The sequence below is a fragment of the Sorex araneus genome, chromosome 3 (assembly GCF_027595985.1).
Source record: "Sorex araneus isolate mSorAra2 chromosome 3, mSorAra2.pri, whole genome shotgun sequence".
In the NCBI taxonomy this organism is placed as follows: Eukaryota; Metazoa; Chordata; class Mammalia; order Eulipotyphla; family Soricidae; genus Sorex; species Sorex araneus.
Genome location: NC_073304.1, coordinates 102806384 through 102824267, shown reverse-complemented (window position 1 = coordinate 102824267; position 17884 = coordinate 102806384). Strand labels below are relative to the sequence as shown.

At 49.5% G+C, this 17884-nt stretch overlaps 1 pseudogene; it reads left to right on the top strand.

Moving 5' to 3' along the window:
* Positions 1–2908: 2908 nt before the first annotated feature.
* On the top strand, positions 2909–3679 carry LOC101559322 (40S ribosomal protein S3a-like; annotated as a pseudogene).
* Positions 3680–17884: the final 14205 nt, after the last annotated feature.

The following is a 17884-nucleotide window of genomic DNA, read 5'->3' as shown; positions in this document are numbered from 1 at the left end:
GAGCAGGAGGTGCACGCCCAGGTGGCGGAGCATGGGACGAACCTGGATGGATTCTTGGAGGAGACAGCAAACGAGCTGGTCCTGGGGCCCGCCTGGGCGCTGCAGGTGGAGTGTCTGGGAGCCACAGAGCTCCTGTCCCTCTCCCCAAGGCCACACCGTGACTGGCACCAGGAGATGCTGATCCCCAACTCCTCCCTCTCACCCCTCTGGGGGGGTCTCCCGGGGGCCCATCCTTGCACACCCCTTCCCCGCCACTGCCTGGGGCCTGCACTGGAGCCCCGGGGCACGGGGGTCCTGGGAGAAACAATCCTCTCTGCTGACGCGCCTCGCTCAGAATTCCCCTGCCAGCCATCGGCAGCCCATAATGGTCCTTGGGAATATATTTGCGATCCTAGAATTATTAGTGTTGTTTATTTGTGTTGTAGGCAGAGCAATAACATGTATTCCCAATTCCTTGACAGCAAACTTTATTTTTATTGTCTTTGTGTTCTATTGTTGAATTTACCAAGTCAATGTTTATTAGCATTATTATAATCTGCAACTCTCAGGAATATTTTTATTTGTTTCCAACTCAACAAATGTTTATTGAAGCGTTTCCAGGTGAAAGGCAAGATGCTGACTGTGGGGTGTGAGAACAATCATGGCTTTTTGCTTCCTCATTTGACTCCTCAGTCACCACCCACAGGGGGGCTTCTAGGATCTTCTCTCTAGTTTGCCATCGAAGAAAGTCAGGAGTAGAGGCTGAAGTCAAACCTGGGGAGTTTGACTCCCAACAGGCAAGCTCATCACCACCAGTAGAAAAAGAAAACAGTGGGGAAGTGATTTGGTAGCAGATCACTTGCCTTGCATGTGTGAAGCCCTGGGTTCGATCCCCAGCACTGCAACAAATTAATATTTAAAAGATCATCAATATTCTGTTGGAGCCAGAGAGAGAGCACAGATACCACAGTGACTGCCGTGCATGTGGCTGCTCCCAGCCTGTCCCCTGCACCACACAGGGGTTCCTAACACCCCCAGCAGTGATCACTGAGCACAGAGCCAGGACTGAGCTCTAAGCAGTGGGATGTGGCCCAGCACCCCCCACCCCAATTCTGTGAAAATCTGACTGTCTAAGGCAGAAGTAGACCCACAAATAGACCAATTAAACAGTAAGTTCTAAGAGAGTAGTAAGGACGGACGTTTATGAGCCATGGCCATAACTGTGCATCAACTCAAACTATAGATGCAAACATTCAAGCAAGCCACTAGGCCTGGAGAGACACTGCCCTCCAACACTCGGTTTCTTCCTAATGGACAGGTCCCGGGAGACGAGACTCAGACATCAAGGCCTGTCACTGGGCATGTGGATCAGTAGCCAGGAGCGTCGGCCCTGCCTTGTTCTGCTTTGAATCCCTGTGGAAAGGGTGCACCCCTTGAATGCTGGGTGTGTGGCTTCCTACTCACCAGCTCCCTTCTGGATAAAAGGAAATGGAAAACACGATTTGAACCCCCTTAGCAGGAACAGACATGAGACCACCATCAGAGAGATGCAAAGGGGCTGGGGTCTGGCTCCAGTGGTGGAGCACATGCCCAGCCCCTGTGAGACCTGGAGGCTACTCCCGTCATGGCACGGACACCCCAGCACTGTTGGGTGTGCTCCTGGCTGGCTTCCCAATACTGTAGGACTCCAGCTCAATCCTGGTAGCACTGTAGCACTGTCCTCCCATTGCTCATCGATTTGCTCAAGCGGGCACCAGTAATGTCTCCATTGTGAGACTTGTTGTTACTGTTTTGGGCATATCAAATACACCACGGATAGGTTGCCAGGCTCTGCTGTGCAGGAGGGATACGCTCGGTAGTTTGCCAGGCTCTCCGAGAGGGGCAAAGAAATCGAATCTGGGTCGGCCGCATGCAAGGCAAATGCCCTACCCATTGCGCTATCGTTCCAACCCTTCAATCCTGGTAGAAACCCAAATTTAAATTCTGGTATGACCCTTATTTAAATCCTAGTATGATCTTTATTTAAAAGGGAGCATATATTATTTTTAAAATTTTATTAAATAACTGTCTTTTACAAAGTTATTTATAGTTGAGTTATAAGCAGCAACCTCACCACCAGTGTCAACTTGCCTCCCCCACTGTTCCCAGGATCCCGCCTAGTCCCCCAGCCCGCCACCTTGACAGGCACATGTTTAAGTTGGGTGGCTGTAGTTCGAAACCCACGACTTCAGTGTTATTGACTGTGTGGCTTGGCTGTAGCACTATCCCACTCCCCATTACTGATGTACCCCAGGCCTCTGGCCGCTGCTCCCTGTTACTTCCCTTCCTCACCCTGCCACAGGGACATATTCTACAGAAGGCAGCAGATGGGTACAAAGCTCATGGTGATATGCTGAAGGCAGGGTAAGAATGCGCCCCCAGCACAGAGGAGGGAGAGCCCCTGCCTGGGTGGGATTAGAGGAGCACAGAGGAGTGAGGTTCTCTTGCTGTCAAGCTGATAAGGACCCTGGGACACAGCGAGGAGGGTGTTTGCCTTGCACATAGCCAACCTGGGTTCAATCCCTGGTATCCCATGTGGTCCCCCGAGCACCACCAGGAGTAATTCCTGAGTGCAGAGCCAGGAGTAACCCCTGTGCATCGCTGGGTGTGACCCAAAAAGCCAAAAGAAAAAAAAAGTTGACAAGGACCCTCGATACCACAGGGAAAATCCAGATTCTTTAACTGGCCGCACACAGTATTGTTGTCATGAAGGTGATGTGTGAGCATAACTTAGGATGCACAAAGATCTGCCATTTACTCTTCTCTATAGCCCTGCCCTTCCTGCTGTCCTCCTTCCCGGACCCACCTCTGTGCAGCCTTTCCTCCTCAGTATCCTCTTTATGTCCAGCTTCCCCTTCCAAGAAAACTGGAGCCCTTTCTGAGCAGCACCATGGCAGTCAGCAAAAATAAGTGCCTTACCAAAGGCGGCCAGAAGCGAGCCAAGAGGAAAGGGGCTGATCCGTTTTCTAAGAACGACTGGTATGACATGAAAGCACCCACGATATTTAATATAAGACATATTGGGAAAATGCTTGTCACTGGAACCCACGGCACCAAAATTTCCTCCGATGGCCTCAAGGGTCATGTATTCGAACTGAGCCTTGCTGTCTCCACAACAATGAAGTTGTTTAGGAAAGTCAAGCTGATTACGAAGGATTTCAGGGCATAAAAATGCCCGATGAGCTGCCATGGCATGGACCTCACCCATGACAAAATTTTCTCCATGGTCCAAAAGTGGCAGACCATGATTGAGACTCATATTGATGGAAGACTAATGATGGTTATATGTTTCATCTGTTCTGCGCTGGTTTCACTAAGAAGCTTACCACTCAGATTCGGAAGACCTCATGGTCAGCATCAGCAAGTTCGCCAGATTTGGAAGAAGATGACAGAGATCATGACTCAAGAGGTGCGGACAAGTGATTTAAGAGAGGTGATCAATCAACTGATCCCAGAAGGATATGGACAAGGTTTGCCACTCTATTTACCCACTCCATGATGTCCTTATTAGAAAAATAAAAATGCTGAAGAAACTTAAGTTTAAATTGGGAAAATTCATGGAGCTTCAGGTGAAGGTTCTGGACAAGCTACTGGGGATGAAACAGGTGCTAAAATTGAATGGGCTGATGGGTATGAACCACTAGTACAAGAATCTGTTTAAAATTCAGATGTTCACTGATAACAAACAAATAAAAGTTTTATTTGTCCCCCCTAAAGTCGGACCTGCTGAAAAGGAAATATTTGATAATTTGTTTTCCATTGCTGAGAATGAAGAGATATGAGGTTGAGTGGCTGCACTAGAGGCCGCACGGTTTTGGATTTCTGTATTTTAGTATTTTAGTAACTAAGTCCAGAGAAATATCTGCCAGAAATTGCATCATTGTAAACTTGTACCTCTCAGCTACTTTATATTCCACATATAGTGAGTTTTTTTTTGTTGAAATATTGAATGTAATCAAAGTAAAGTGAAAGTAAAGTGAAATTTACCAGTTACACAGGCGGGGTGGGGGGCTGGGGAGGTGGGGGTGTGGGGGGGAGTTATACTGTGATTCTTGGTGGTAGAATATGTGCACTGGTGAAGGGATGGGTGTTCGAGCATTGGAAACTGAGACTTAAACCTGAAAGCCTTGTAACTTTCCACATGGTGATTCAATAAAAGAATAAATTAATAATAAAAAAGTTTTATTTGTGGTGGTTTAAAAAAAATTGGACATAACTGAGACTCGGGATCTGAAGAGTAGGGGGAATGTTGAAGGGCTGTGACTGGGTCCTGCTGGAGTCCTGCCTGCTCTGTCCGGGTCCCACCACCACCTTTGCAGACGCTTTTCACCTGCACCAGGAAAATGACTGAGTTGTCACCTTCATCCCCAGTTGGCCGCCACCCTCTTCCCTCTGCAAAACTTCCAGAGCAGCTCCCAGCAAGTTCCACCCCGGGGTCGCTCATCCACCCGTGCACTGGCTCGATAAGCAAGACACACTAAATCCCTGCGGGAATGGCCGGAGATGCAGATGGACACACTTCACTGGGAGAGTCAAACACAAACGCACCCTGAAACAATAGGACCGAATAAAAATCAGCTGAGAGCAGTGGCCTGTGCAAACCAAGTCTGAACAGGGGACAATCAAGTGGCTGCAGAACTAGAAAAAGGATCCATGGAGACTGTCTCATAATAACCAAGAGAAGAAGGTTCTAGAACAGGGCGAGTGCCAACAGGGTCAAACAGATGCAATGGTGTCAGTCAGGAGAGGAAGAGGAAAAGCTCCCAGACCTGCCCAAGATGGTGCGGGTGACCGTGGCTCAGTTTCGGTGGAGGAGCCACAGTTCACTAGAGACACATCCGTGTGCTCAGCTCTGCAGAAATCCATCCTGGAAGAAGATGAGCAGCATGAAAGTACAGGGGGTGGGGGGTGGAGAGGGCAAACTCGGGGGGCTTGCTTTTAATGAAAGATATTTGCTCATCTCTGGGGGTCCCGCAAGCTCCCCTGGGAAGAGGGTAAAGAGAGGACCCTGCCCCTCTCCTCCAGCCTCCCTTCACAAATCCCCGCCATGGAATCTGCTCCTAGTTGGGGACTGAAGGAGGGTCCAAGCCAACAGATTCCTCTCCCCTCAGCTCTTTGGGGAAGCGCCAGCTCCCAGGTCCAACAGGTGTGTGTCCCGACTGGTTCCAGAAGAAGCACAGGCCCTGGGCAAGGTCGCTCAGGAGTCGGGCCTTGCTTTTCCGGGTTGGGAGATGGACCTGCGGCTCTACTTCTCAGGGCAAAGCCTTCTGGAGGCATGGGGGGCACAGCACTTCCGCCCCGGATTCGGGGCATTTGACTGCTTGTTTTGTGTCATGCGCAGAGCTCAGGATCAGCCCAGGGGAACATCTCCGAGTTCCCAACTCCCTGAGGCTCCCTACGCATTGGACAAATGCCCAGAAGGTGCCCAAGGCACAGAGACCTGCTCACTGGGGCTAGGGGTCCTACCGGCTACTCTATGAAAGGAAGGAGCATATGATGCACAGGTGGCACACCAACGTGGCCATAGAAGTCCACACATCTGTGTGTGTGTGTATGTGTGTGTGTGTCTTTAACACCCAAAGTCACTGAGCAGAAATCCACAGAACCACGAGCTTTCAAGACGACCTTTGGCAGATGCAGAATTGGAAGCCCACAGAGAGGAAGAGGTTTGCCTGAGTCTGGAGAGAGAATCAGGTGCAGACAAGGCCCCAGCTCCAGGCCTTTCCCCCTTGTCCCCTCACACTGTCCATCAGCCACTACCGGTGTGTGACCATGCCTTGGAGCACTGCATTATAGAGTGAGCTCAACAGCATGGTAAGAAATTCAGGGGAAGTTTCCAGGAAAATCAGTGAGCTCAGGCCAGCCGGTGATGCACGTGGGTGACACCTTCATTAAGACCTCGGGAAGCCCCCCTCAGGTATGGGGCGGCTCCTGGCTGTTGCCACCCACCCAGCAGAAGCAGGGGCACGCAGCCTCCCTCCCACTCTGAAGCTGCTGCCCACGCGAGGGCTTGTCTGGTTCACTGTGTTGCCCAGGGATGGCCCAGGGTGCTGTTCAATTAGCATCTGTTGAAATCACTAATTAGCTCCTTCATCCTCGCCTGCAGAGCCAGCCCCAGATGAAAAAAAAGGCGGTCAGGTCAGTGATCTCAACCCAGAGGCCTCTCCCTCCACGGCAGCCTGGGCCAGGCCTCCTGCAGAGGTCACTGAACCACACAGGCCCCCCGCCAGCCACGGGCAGGGCCCACTAACCCCAGCCACTCCGCTGGTACGCAGGATCAGTGTGACCAGCCTGCCATAAGGACCTGATCGCAGGTGTCAGTGCTTATGCCAGGGAATTAGTGTCGGGCTGGGTCGGCCCCTCTGGCTGGCCCACCGGGGTACACACACAGGCTGCCCTTGCTCCATGATCTTTCTGACCTTGCCAAGTTTGGGTCATCTTAAACTTTGGCGGGCTCTGGACCACCATGTAGTTCAAGTGGGAGCACCCCCCTAGCAGAGGGGAGGCCTGAGATGGATCCCAGCACAACACGAGCCTGTGAGCTGCATCGGCATAACATCTGGTGCCCCGAGCACTGGGATGGCCCTCATTTTAAAAAAATAAACGAAAGGCTCGTTGTTCTGTCTTACCACCTCTACTCACCATAAATTGGTTCCCACTTAACACGGTCCTTAGCTCCTCACTAGTGACTCCCACTGGCTTGCCTTTTCTTTTTCTAGGGGCCATACCTGGCAATGCCCAGCCTGGCCATCTGGGCCTACGGGCGTGTTGCTCAGAGTTGGGAGTGCTGGGCCGTGCAGAGGCCTGACCTCGGGGCCTCCATGCACATGCCAGTCATGTGACCTGCCACTTTTGCCTCATCCCATAAATTCTCTCTCTTCGTTTTGAGTTTGGCTTTAGAGCCATGCCCAGCAATGCTCAGAGCGTCCTCTTGGCCCTGAGCTTAGGGATGGTCCTAGTGAGGTGTGGAGGACCCTCTGTGGTGCTGGGGATGCATCAAGCCAGGGTCAGTGGTGCAAGACCAGCACTCTGTTTGCCTGTCTGGGGCACACCCAGCAATGCTCAGCGCTTACTCCTGGCCCTGCACTCAGGGGCCTGGGGAGACCGTAGGGGTGTCAGGGATCCACCCAGGTTGGCTGCACGCAAGGCGAGTGCGCTGCCCACTGTGCCATCTCTCTAGTCCCCAGACAAGCACTGAAAGCTCTGTCCTATCTCTCCCTCCTGCTACTGAGCTCTGCCCTGTGCAAGGGCATCTCCAGGGCTCGGGCGACTCTGACTCTCCGCCCTGCCACCCACCACAGCCTTGGTACAACGACAAGGCCTTTTCCTTTAGAGCCTCCATCCTCCAGGCCGCTCCTCTCCTCTTTCTCCTCACTGTTACCATTTTTATAAGAAAAATACACATTGCTTATTGGTCCACAGCATAAGAATTTGAGAAACCATAAAATGCCTAAATTTCTCTTATGCATTTTCTCATGATTACAAACCTTAACATAAAACCAATGGGCAATAAATTTTTATGGAAGAAATAAAGACACTAGGAGTGATTTGGAGACATCCCTTGTTGGGGCCAGAGAGACAATTTAGCAGGGAAGTCCCTTGACTTGCATGTAGGTGACCCGGGTTCATTTACAGGCACCCCTGATGGTCCCCGGAGCCCATCCAGGAGTAGTCCCTGAGCACAGGAATCCCTCAGAGCCACGGGGGGTAGCTCAAAAACAAAGACAAAGACAAATAAAACATTCCTATTGGAATTCAAATTTGTGTTACAGTTATCTACAAACTGGGTGTTTTCTCACTCTATGTCCTTCCCATGTGGAACACCGATCACAAATGCAATAGAGATGAAGTCAAATCAAGAAATAAGAAGAGTTAAGGAAATAGAGTAGTTTGATTCCTAGCACACCATATGGTCTCCCAAGTCTGCCAAGAATGATCCCTGAGCACAGACCTAGGAGTCAGCCCTGAATACCACTGGGTAAGAAAAAGAAAAGAAAGAAGGAAGGAAGAAGAAGAGAGAGAGGAAGGAAGGAAGGAAGGAAGGAAGGAAGGAAGGAAGGAAGGAAGGAAGGAAGGAAGGAAGGAAGGAAGGAAGGAAGGAAGGGAGGGAGGGAGGGAGGGAGGGAGGAGGGAGGGAGGGGAGAGAGCTCAAGAGCAATAGGGAATAGTTGATCAGCTTCAGCTTAGAAAACATTTATCATAATTTAGGATTATAAAGACAATCATGAAAATCTGGTACAATGTATCTCTGAATAGACAAAAGTTATACAACTGAATCTATGAATCATTCCTTTAGAAAAAAGACCAAAGCACAGGGGAAAAATTAGCAAAGGGTATGAATAGAAGTTTGCTGAAAGATGTCCAACCTCACTTGTAACATGAGCACTGGAAATTGAGCATCCGGTGAGATTCCAGTGAGATTCTATTCGGTCTGGCCACCTTGTACCTGGCTGCCCAGTATGTGGCAGAGCAGGGAGAAGTAGGTGCCAGGAGGCTGGTCTTGGACACCAACACAGGCTGTGCAGCAAAGTTTCTGGAATGATCAGGGCTTCAACCGTTAGGCAGGAATAATTCCCCTTCTAAGAACTTACCCTACTGTGGAAGTCAGGCTGGACAAGTCAGGGCAGCACTACCTATAAAAAATAAATTAAAAGACTGAAAATACTGGAAACAACGCAATATCTGTAAAACAAACAATTATACCTCCAAATACAGGAATAGTATGCAGTATTCAAACCAGGCAGATCACAGGTGCAAACCCAGAGTCTCCTTGTTAGTTGTTAGTTGGAAATGCATTGTTAGTTGGAAAGAGCGAGGCATGGGGTGGCCGGTAAAGGGCTACGATTTGTACGACCAATTGAACAGCCACAAGCACATACATGTGATTGTCCAGGCTTACCTCTAGAAGAGTCCACAAAAGACTAATAACACCCATGTGATGTACAGAGGGAAATAAAGGAGTGGAGGCATAGCCAGAGGAGAAAACTTCCACCAAGAACCTGCATCAGTAAGAAGGAAGCCAGGGGCTGGAGTGATAGCACAGCGGGTAGGGCGTTTGCCTTTCACATGGCCAACCCCGGTTCAAATCCCAGCATCCCATATGGTCCCCTGAGCACCGCCAGGAGTAATTCCTGAATACAGAGCCAGGAGTGACCCTTGTGCATTGCCAGGTGTGACCCAAAAAGCAAAAAAAATTTAAAAAGTAAAAAAAGTAAAGAAGGAAGTGAGTTGCTGTACATCTCCCTGCTCAGATGACAACCACGAGGTGTTTTATTGGTCCTTTAACAATCCAGAGTGGGCATTTTAGCCAGGTGGGGTTATTGGGAGGGGGTTGTTTTCTGGTGACTGGCCCATCCTTATCACAGATCTGATGCCAACTTATTCATGTGCCCCATGGCAGGGGGACAGAGTGGAGGAGTGTGTGGGGAGGGCTCTGTGGCCGCTGGCAGGTACAGATCTCTGCTCACCTTTCACTGGCTTGACTGGGTCACGTGATCACAGCTGCAAGGGAGGCTGGGGATGGCCAAGGGCAGGAGCAGAGCAGATGTGGGTGGCCAGCTGCCCAGGCTCTGCTGGACTAAGTGTCTGTATCTTCTAGGAACCAAAGCACATCAACAGTACTCTCCAAAATAATGAACACACTAAAAAGCATACAAATGGCAGAGGGTTCTGACCTAAGCCATGCTAATTTTCAACCCACTTAGAGATAGATCACATTACAGAGTAAAGGGGGCAAGCTCTAGTGAAGGTGGCAAATTCTACCCCGAGAGGCCAGTCAATAAGGAGTTTTGGAAAACAGTGAAGTTAAGGGCAAAACAAAATGTTAGGTTTCTTACTTGACACTGCATACCACAAGAAGTTCCAGTTAAACAATGGAACTGTAAAAATGTGCCTGTCACCATGGCAGGGTGGGTGGGGAGGGAGTGGGGCCTGGGAGGGAACCTGGGAACATTTGGGGAGGGAAGTTTGTTTCTGGTGGTGGGATTGGTGATGGGACACTGGGAGTCTAAAACTCAAATATAAATAACTTTGTAAATGACAGCTCTTTAATAAAATGAAATAAATATTGAAGCACTATCACACTGTCGTTCCATTGATCATCGATTTGCTCAAGTGGGCATCAGTAACGTCTCCATTGTGAGACTTGTTACTGTTTTTGGCATATCGAATATGCCACAGGTAGCTTGCCAGGCTCTGCTGTGCAGGTGGGATACTCTCGGTAGCTTGCCAGGCTCTCCAAAAGGGACGGAGGAATTGAACCCAAGTCAGCTGCATGCAAGGCAAACACCCTACCTGCTGTGCTAAATTTATTATTATTATTATTATTATTATTATTATTTTGCTTTTTGCGTCATACCCGGCGATGCACAAGAGTCACTCCTGCTCCGCACTCAGGAATTACCCCGGCGGTGCTCAGGGGATCATATGGGATGCTGGGAATCAAACCTGGGTCAGCCGCGTGCAAGGCAAATGCCCTACCCGCTATGCAGCCCCTGTGCTAAATTTTTTTAAAAAGAAAAACACCAAAAACTTAAAAATAAATTAAAGATGAAGAAAATTTCTAGTTAAAGAACTAGACATAATAAATTAGACAATCAACATTTTCACTCGTATCATTTGTCGTCCCGTTGATCTTCTATTTGCTCAAGCAGGCACCAGTAACATCTCCATTTGTCCCTGTTGTGAGCTAGTGCAGCCCGATGATATCTGCTTGCTCCAGAAACAGGAAGAGCCTCAAACCGTTCATTCAGGGATTTGACGAAGAAATCTGACCATCTAGTTGGTGGGCGGCCACAAGGTCTTCTAACGTCCCATGGAATCCAGTCGGTAACAGCTCTAGTCCAGCGGTCATCTCTGAATCGCATTACATGACCGGCCCATCTGATTTTTGATGCCTTGGCAAATGAGACAGCGTCCCTGATCCTTGACCATCGATGGAGGTCAGAACTCCGGATTCCTTCTCTCACTTGAGTGAGACATAATACTCCTAGCATAGCTCTTTTGATTCCTCTTTGGATTACCCTAATAGCATTCTCATCCTATTTGCATAGGGCCCAGGTCTCTGAGGCATATGTTAGTGCAGGAAGAACGGTGGAATCGAAAAGATGTACCTGGAGTTGGAGGTTCTGCGTTCTTTTAACCACTTCTTCAATACTCTTGAAGGCATTCCACGCTGCTCTCTTCCTCCTGCGCAGTTTCAGCACCAAGTCATTCCTCATGTTGATTTCTCGACCCAGGTACATATAGCTGCTGCATTTGGAGATGTTCGTTCCATTGAGAGCAAATGGAGCTTCAGGGACTAGTTCATTTTTCATGAGCATCATCTTGTTGAGATTCAGCTGCCATCCGACCTTTCCACACTCGTGGTCAAAGTCGGTCAGCATTTGTGCCGTTTGGCTAATGTTTGGTGTTATAAGAATGATGTCATCAGCGAAGCGGAGGTGGTGTAATTGCCGACTGTCTATCTTCACTCCCATTTCTTCCCATTCCAGTCGTTGCATGATGTTCTCAAGTGTGGCACTGAAGAGTTTTGGTGAAATGCTATCACCCTGCCACACCCCTCTCTTTACATCAATGATCACTTCCTTGTAGAACAGTAAGATCCTGGTGGTGAATCCACAGCTTGCGGAGGATTTTGATATACTGAGTTTGAACACCCTGTTTGGCCAGGGCTTCGATGACCGCCTCAGTCTCAACAGAATCAAAGGCCTTCTTTAAGTCGATGAACGTTAGACAGAGTGACATCTTGAACTCTTGCGAAACTTCAACGAGTTTGGTCACCGTGTGGATATGGTCTATTGTGCTGAATCCCCTTTGGAACCGGCTTGCTCGCATGGTTGTCCTTCGGCTAGTGTTCTGCCTATTCTGTTCAGGATGACACGAGTGAACAACTTGTAGACGACAAACAGCAGGCAGATTGGGCAATAGTTACCGATGTCGTGGATGTCTCCCTTCTTGTACAACAGAACGGTCCTACTGGTTTTCCACTGAGATGGAATCTTGCATTCAGACAGGTAGCGTGTGAAGAGTTGAGCCAGTGTATTAATGAGTACTGGCGGCAGATTCTTCAGGTGTTCGGGTCTGACCTTCTCTGGACCAGGTCCTGTCCGTGTCTTTACCAACGAAATGGCGTGTCGGATTTCAGAAGGGAGGACATTGGGAACAACATATCCATCCTGCGGAATTTGGTATGTGGGCAGGTGGACATGGCTGTCAAAGAGATCCAAGTAGAAGTCATGAATAATCCTCTCCATTGCCTTTCTGGAAGATGTGATAGATCCATTGGGACATCAGAGGGCAGTCATCTTGGTCTTGTAATTGGTGAAGGGCAGGCGAGCATTGCAAATACTTTTCCCGGCTTCTGCTGCACTGGCCAACACTGCTGCTCTTCTCTCTTTGAGGTCTTCCTTTATCGCATCTCTGCACAGCTTTGTGAGCTCGGACATTAGCTTGTAGTTGCCTGAGGCTCACGCCAAACTGTGTTGACGAATGAGCTCGAGAGTTTCCAAAGACAGGCGTCTGTTTGTGGCTTTCTCACTCTCGGCATTCTTCGAACAGTCATGGAGGTGCTGAACCAGTCGATCATATTCCTCGTCGATGTTGTCAAGGACGGTATCTTCCCATGTTGCTGCAATAGTGCCAAAGAGATCCCAGTTGGTGGTCATTCAGGGCGTTGCCTTCTTAGGCTTAATTTTGCAGACCTTTCTCCCCGCTCTGTGAAGTAGAATTTTGCATGAAGGAGATGGTGGTCTGATTCCATTTGGAATTTTGGGACAACAGTGACATCGGTCAGACAAAACCTTCGATTGAATATGATGTGGTCAATTTCATTGTGGAACTGTCCACTGGGAGACTCCCATGTCCAGCATTTAGATTCAGCCTTCTGGAACTGTGAGTTACCATGGATGGTCTTGGTTGACATGATGAATTCAGACAGTCTCTCACACTGATCATTCCATTCTAGGCCATGGGTCCCAATGTGGAGTTCTTCGGGTGACCTTCTTGGACCTATCTTGGCATTTTTAATGCCAATCAACATTTTAGGAGAAAATTTTATCTGAAGAAAGGACTATATCTTTAAATGATTCAAGACTCAATGGTACGTGAAAAAATGAACCCCATTTTTTACAGTGTTAGAAAACTGAGGCAGAACAACATAAAGTCAAAAAGACAAGAGACAGACTAGAAGAAAATATTTGCCATGTGAATGAAAGAGCAAGCAAAATATCCCTCCTATGTAAATCACACTAAGAGCTCAGTAAGAAAATATACAAACAACCAGTAGAAAAATGAATTCATCATGTGACAAGAACCATGCTTACAAGAACCAGGAAAAGGCAAATTAAGCATTGCTTATTCCCTGTCGGGCTGGCAAAATTGGGAGGAGGAAAAATGGATGAAAGAAACCATCCTAGGTGCCGCTGACAGGCACGAACACCAGGACAGCTTTGCTGGAGAATATCTTGGCACAAAATAATCGCATGTTAAAATGCGCACAACCTTCTCTCAAGACATTTTCGAAGAGCTAGCTAGAGGAGTACTTACACACACCCATGAGGGATAGGCCCAGGCCGTTCCTGCTACATTGTCACAAGGGAAACCCCAAGCCGAGACATCAGCAGAGACTTCAACCAGCACGTTGCGGTATGCTTCTCGCCAAGGTGTGCTTGTTGAAGAACGGATCTGTGTTCAAACACATAAGTATCTGTAAAGACACACTGGTGAGCAGAAACAAAGTCAAACCAATAGCAGGTTGTGGGGAACACATGTAGTACCCTGTGAATAGAGCAGGCCATCCATGTCTTATAACAACAGATGACACCCCCACAGCATGGGCTAGAACAGACTCCCAACCACAAACACTCTGGGGAACGGGGAGGAGGGAGGGTGCAAGCGCCTTTTGCTCTGGCTACAGCCCCCCGTGAGCCGTGAGGATTTGTGCCAGTCTCAGTCGAGGTTATTGCCGTGTGCCAACACAGGCATACACCGGCATGTCCATGAAACAGCCTCACAGGCGTATCTGGTGCCTAAGTGTTTTGCCTGTGCGCTCTCCCTTCATCCTCAGGATGACCCCCTCCTCCAGTTCTGGGCTTCTGCAGGGAACAGTTGCAGACCGAGGAAGGGTAGCACGGGGAGCTGGGGCCGCGGCGCTGCCCGCATTTGGGCCAATCCTGAAGCCCCGAACTCAGTCACCACAAGAAAGCACTGGAGTTTTCAGCCCTGGCCCGGCCCTCCTGCTCCAGACGGGGAAACTGAGGCTCAGAGCAGGAAAGGGCTTCATGGTCTGTGGAAGTGGGGCCAGAGCTGGGGTGATGTCCTGAAGCCGTCGCTGGCTCTTCCCTGGCTAGCGAGGGCAGGGCAGGAAAGGGCTGTTCTCTGTCCCCCATCTGCTGTCCCAGGGCAGCCCCTGTGCCCCCAAAGGTTTCTCTCAAGAGACCTGAAATTTCTATAAACCCCTCAGCATCTCCTCAGTGGGCAGGAGGTGGCGATCGGCCAGGCATCTCTAAGCTGGCCTCTCTCTCTCTGTGTCTCTCTCTGTCTCTCTCTCTCTGTGTCTATCTGTGTCTGTCTCTGTCTGTCTCTGTCTCTGTCTGTCTGTCTCTGTCTGTCTCTGTCTCTCTCGTCTCTGTCTCTCTCTGTCTCTCTCTGTCTCTGTCTCTTTGTATCTCTCTGTGTGTCTCTCTCTGTCTCTCTGTCTCTTTGTATCTCTCTGTGTGTCTCTCTCTGTCTCTCTGTCTCTTTGTCTCTGTCTCTGTTTCTCTCTGTCTCTGTCTCTCTCTGTCTCTGTCTCTCTGTCTCTTTGTATCTCTGTGTGTGTCTCTCTCTGTCTCTATCTCTGTTTCTCTGTCTCTTTGTCTCTGTCTCTGTCTCTCTCTGTCTCTGTCTCTGTCTGTCTGTCTGTCTGTCTGTCTGTCTCTCTCTCTCTCTCTCGCTCTCTCTCTCGCTCTCTCTCTCGGGCTTCCCGCAGCCCCCTCGGATTGGAAATCACCTAAGTGCTCCCAGGGCAGGCGGAGCAATTAGAGGCCATTGATCTGCAGCGGCCGCCGGGGCTCCTCCGGCTTCATTAACAGGCCACGGCTGTGGCAGGCGCAGGACCAGCTCCACATCGGGACAGAGGCGCTCAGAGCAGACTGTTCTCACAACACATAAAGACGCCCCACATCCTGCAGCTCAGGGCGGGCGCCCCTCCACGCCCCTCCGTGGCGGAGTCTCTGTTATTTCTTTCTCTCCCTTACTGGATCTCTTCTCTCTCCCTCCCTTTCTCTCCCTCCCTCCCTCCCTCCCTCCCTCCCTCCCTCCCTCCCTCCCTCCCTCCCCCCCTCTCTCTCTCTCTTTCTCTCTCCCCCACCCCCCTCATCTTGGCAGCCCCCATAGTGGGTCGATTTCCAATCTCCGCCTCATCTTTCTCCCTGGTTCTCTTCCTGTCTCCCTCCGTTCTCTCTCTGCTCACCCGCTTCCTACTTGGTTTGTGAGTGAGAGGGATCCAGCACTGGGAGACCCCCTGACTTATGCCCTAGCTACCTGAAGTCCTAACTCATCTGTCACTGTGTGCTGTGCTGTGTCTATCACGGCTCCCTTGGACACGCCAGGCCGCTCTGCTCACCTCTGACGCTAAGTGCTTAGAGTTGGGATTTGAACTGTGGTTCTCACCCTGCTCGTTCTCAAGAGGGTCCCAGCACACCTTAGAGCATCACTGCCCCATCCTACCCAAATCCCCCACCAACCTTCCAGGCCTTTCTTACTCCCACTATTAACGTAACCTCTCTACCCCGCGTCTCCTCTGTTGCTTACGGACTTGGAAGGGTACAGGAGTCCCAAGTCAAGGGGCTGCTGTGTATGAGTCCAGGTGCACAAGGCACTGAATAGTCTGACAGACAGAAAATAAAGCCTGTGCTGGGGGTGAGGAAATAGAAAAGCTAGTGTTCAGTGGGACAGAGTTGTATTTGGGAAGATGAGAAGATGGTCAAGATGGTCTATCTTGTGTCTATCTCTACCACATTTAAAAAATATGTCAAAAAATAATAGGAGACTCTGGAGCGATAGCACAGTGGGTAGGGCATTTGCCTTGCACACGGCCGACCCGGGTTCGATTCCCAGCATCCCATATGGTCCCCTGAGCACTGCAAGGAGTAATTCCTGAGTGCACAGCCAGGAGTAACCCCTGTGCATTGCCGGGTATGACCCAAAAAGCAAAAAAAAAAAAAAAATAGGAAAGGGAAGAGAAAGAGAGCAGTAGGTTTACACCCGATGATGTCCTGAGGCTAGATAGAACCCTTTGAAAATCATCCCCAAAACCCTCGCCTTCAGCCCTAAAAAATTCTTAATTATGTAAACTTGTTTCCAAGCTGTGCAGATTGCAAAAGAAGTGATAATTTATGGCACTTTGAATTTACAAGAAATTAAAATGCACCTTGCAAAACTCAAATATGATACCACCCAGTTATCACTGGAGTGAAAAGAGGGAGAAAGATGGTGGTGCCGTCGGACCCCCAAGACTGTGAGCACTTCCGGGGTTTTTCCAAGGGTGCCAGAAGCTTTGCAAAGGAGGAGAGAGAAGTGGCGAGGGCTAGAGGCCGGGGTGCTCTATCCTGCACCGGAAATAAGCACGGCAAGAGGAGAATCCTGATTAGAATGCTGAATTACAATGATAGTCAGGTGAATCCTGATTATAATAGCAAACTGTCTCTCTCTCGCACACACACAAATGCACACACGAATGCACACATACACACGTGTCTGCTCGCCGTCCCAGGATTGTGATGTAACCCTCTGGTGTCCTGTGAAATGAACAAAGCTATTGCAGAATTTTACATGGAGGATGATTTTAATTACATTCCAATCAACAACAGAAAGTTCGAGGAGACATCAGAATAGGAACCATGGGGCTCGGGTATCCGTTAGCCTATTTTCTACTGACAAACGTTAATTAGTAAACATGTATTACTTCTATAATAACACAAAATGCCATGCCTTGCCATGCCTTTGTGGAACTCAGCTACAGCTATGAAGAGCAGATGATGAATAAATAAACCATATGGCAGGTGGCAATGACCCTGAAGAGATATGAAATAAGAGAAAGGCATCAGAGAGCAACAGGGCAGACAGGTAGTACAGTGGGTAGGGCACTTGCCTTGCACTGGGCCGACCTGGGTTCAATCCCCAGCATCCCATATGGACCTCTGAGGCCCACCAGAGTGATCCCTGAATGCAGAGCCTTGACATAGCCGGGTGTGACCCCCCAAAAAAGCAATAGATAAGAGTGACCATGCAGAGGGGTTTTTTATTACAGAGCTCGGGGGGGTGACAGGCAGCAGAAAACTGAAGGGACTGAAGGGAGTAAGTGTGATGGCAGAAGGGGAAGAGAAAATGATCTGGGAGGAACTGATCTACAGGACTACTTGAAGAACATTCATTTTGATCACAAGAAATTCGCAGCAGCCTAATTGCCGGCAAAGGGGGGGGGGGTTATTAATCAAAGATGGCACATCCCTTTCCATGCAGCACTTAGAGAATGAAAATGAAACCCCCAATCGCCATGCTCACCAGTGAGAAAGCCAGAAAACCAGGGCCTCGGAATCCTTGACATAACCAGCGGCAGGTATGTCCGACCCCAAAGTGGCAGAAAAGCAATGTCACTGCCAATCTTGAGGGCCTGAGGGAGCTGTCGTTGGTGGGGCCAGAGACAGGACAACAGGAGGCACTTGCTTGCACATGGCCAGCCTGGGCACCACCTCTGGTCCCCTAAGTCTTCCAGGAGTGATCCCTGGGCACAGAGCCAGAAGTGAGCTCTGAGCACTGTGGCACGGGCCCTAAACTAAACAAATGAAAAGACTCCATTGTTGTAAAGGAGGCAAAGAGGTTTCCC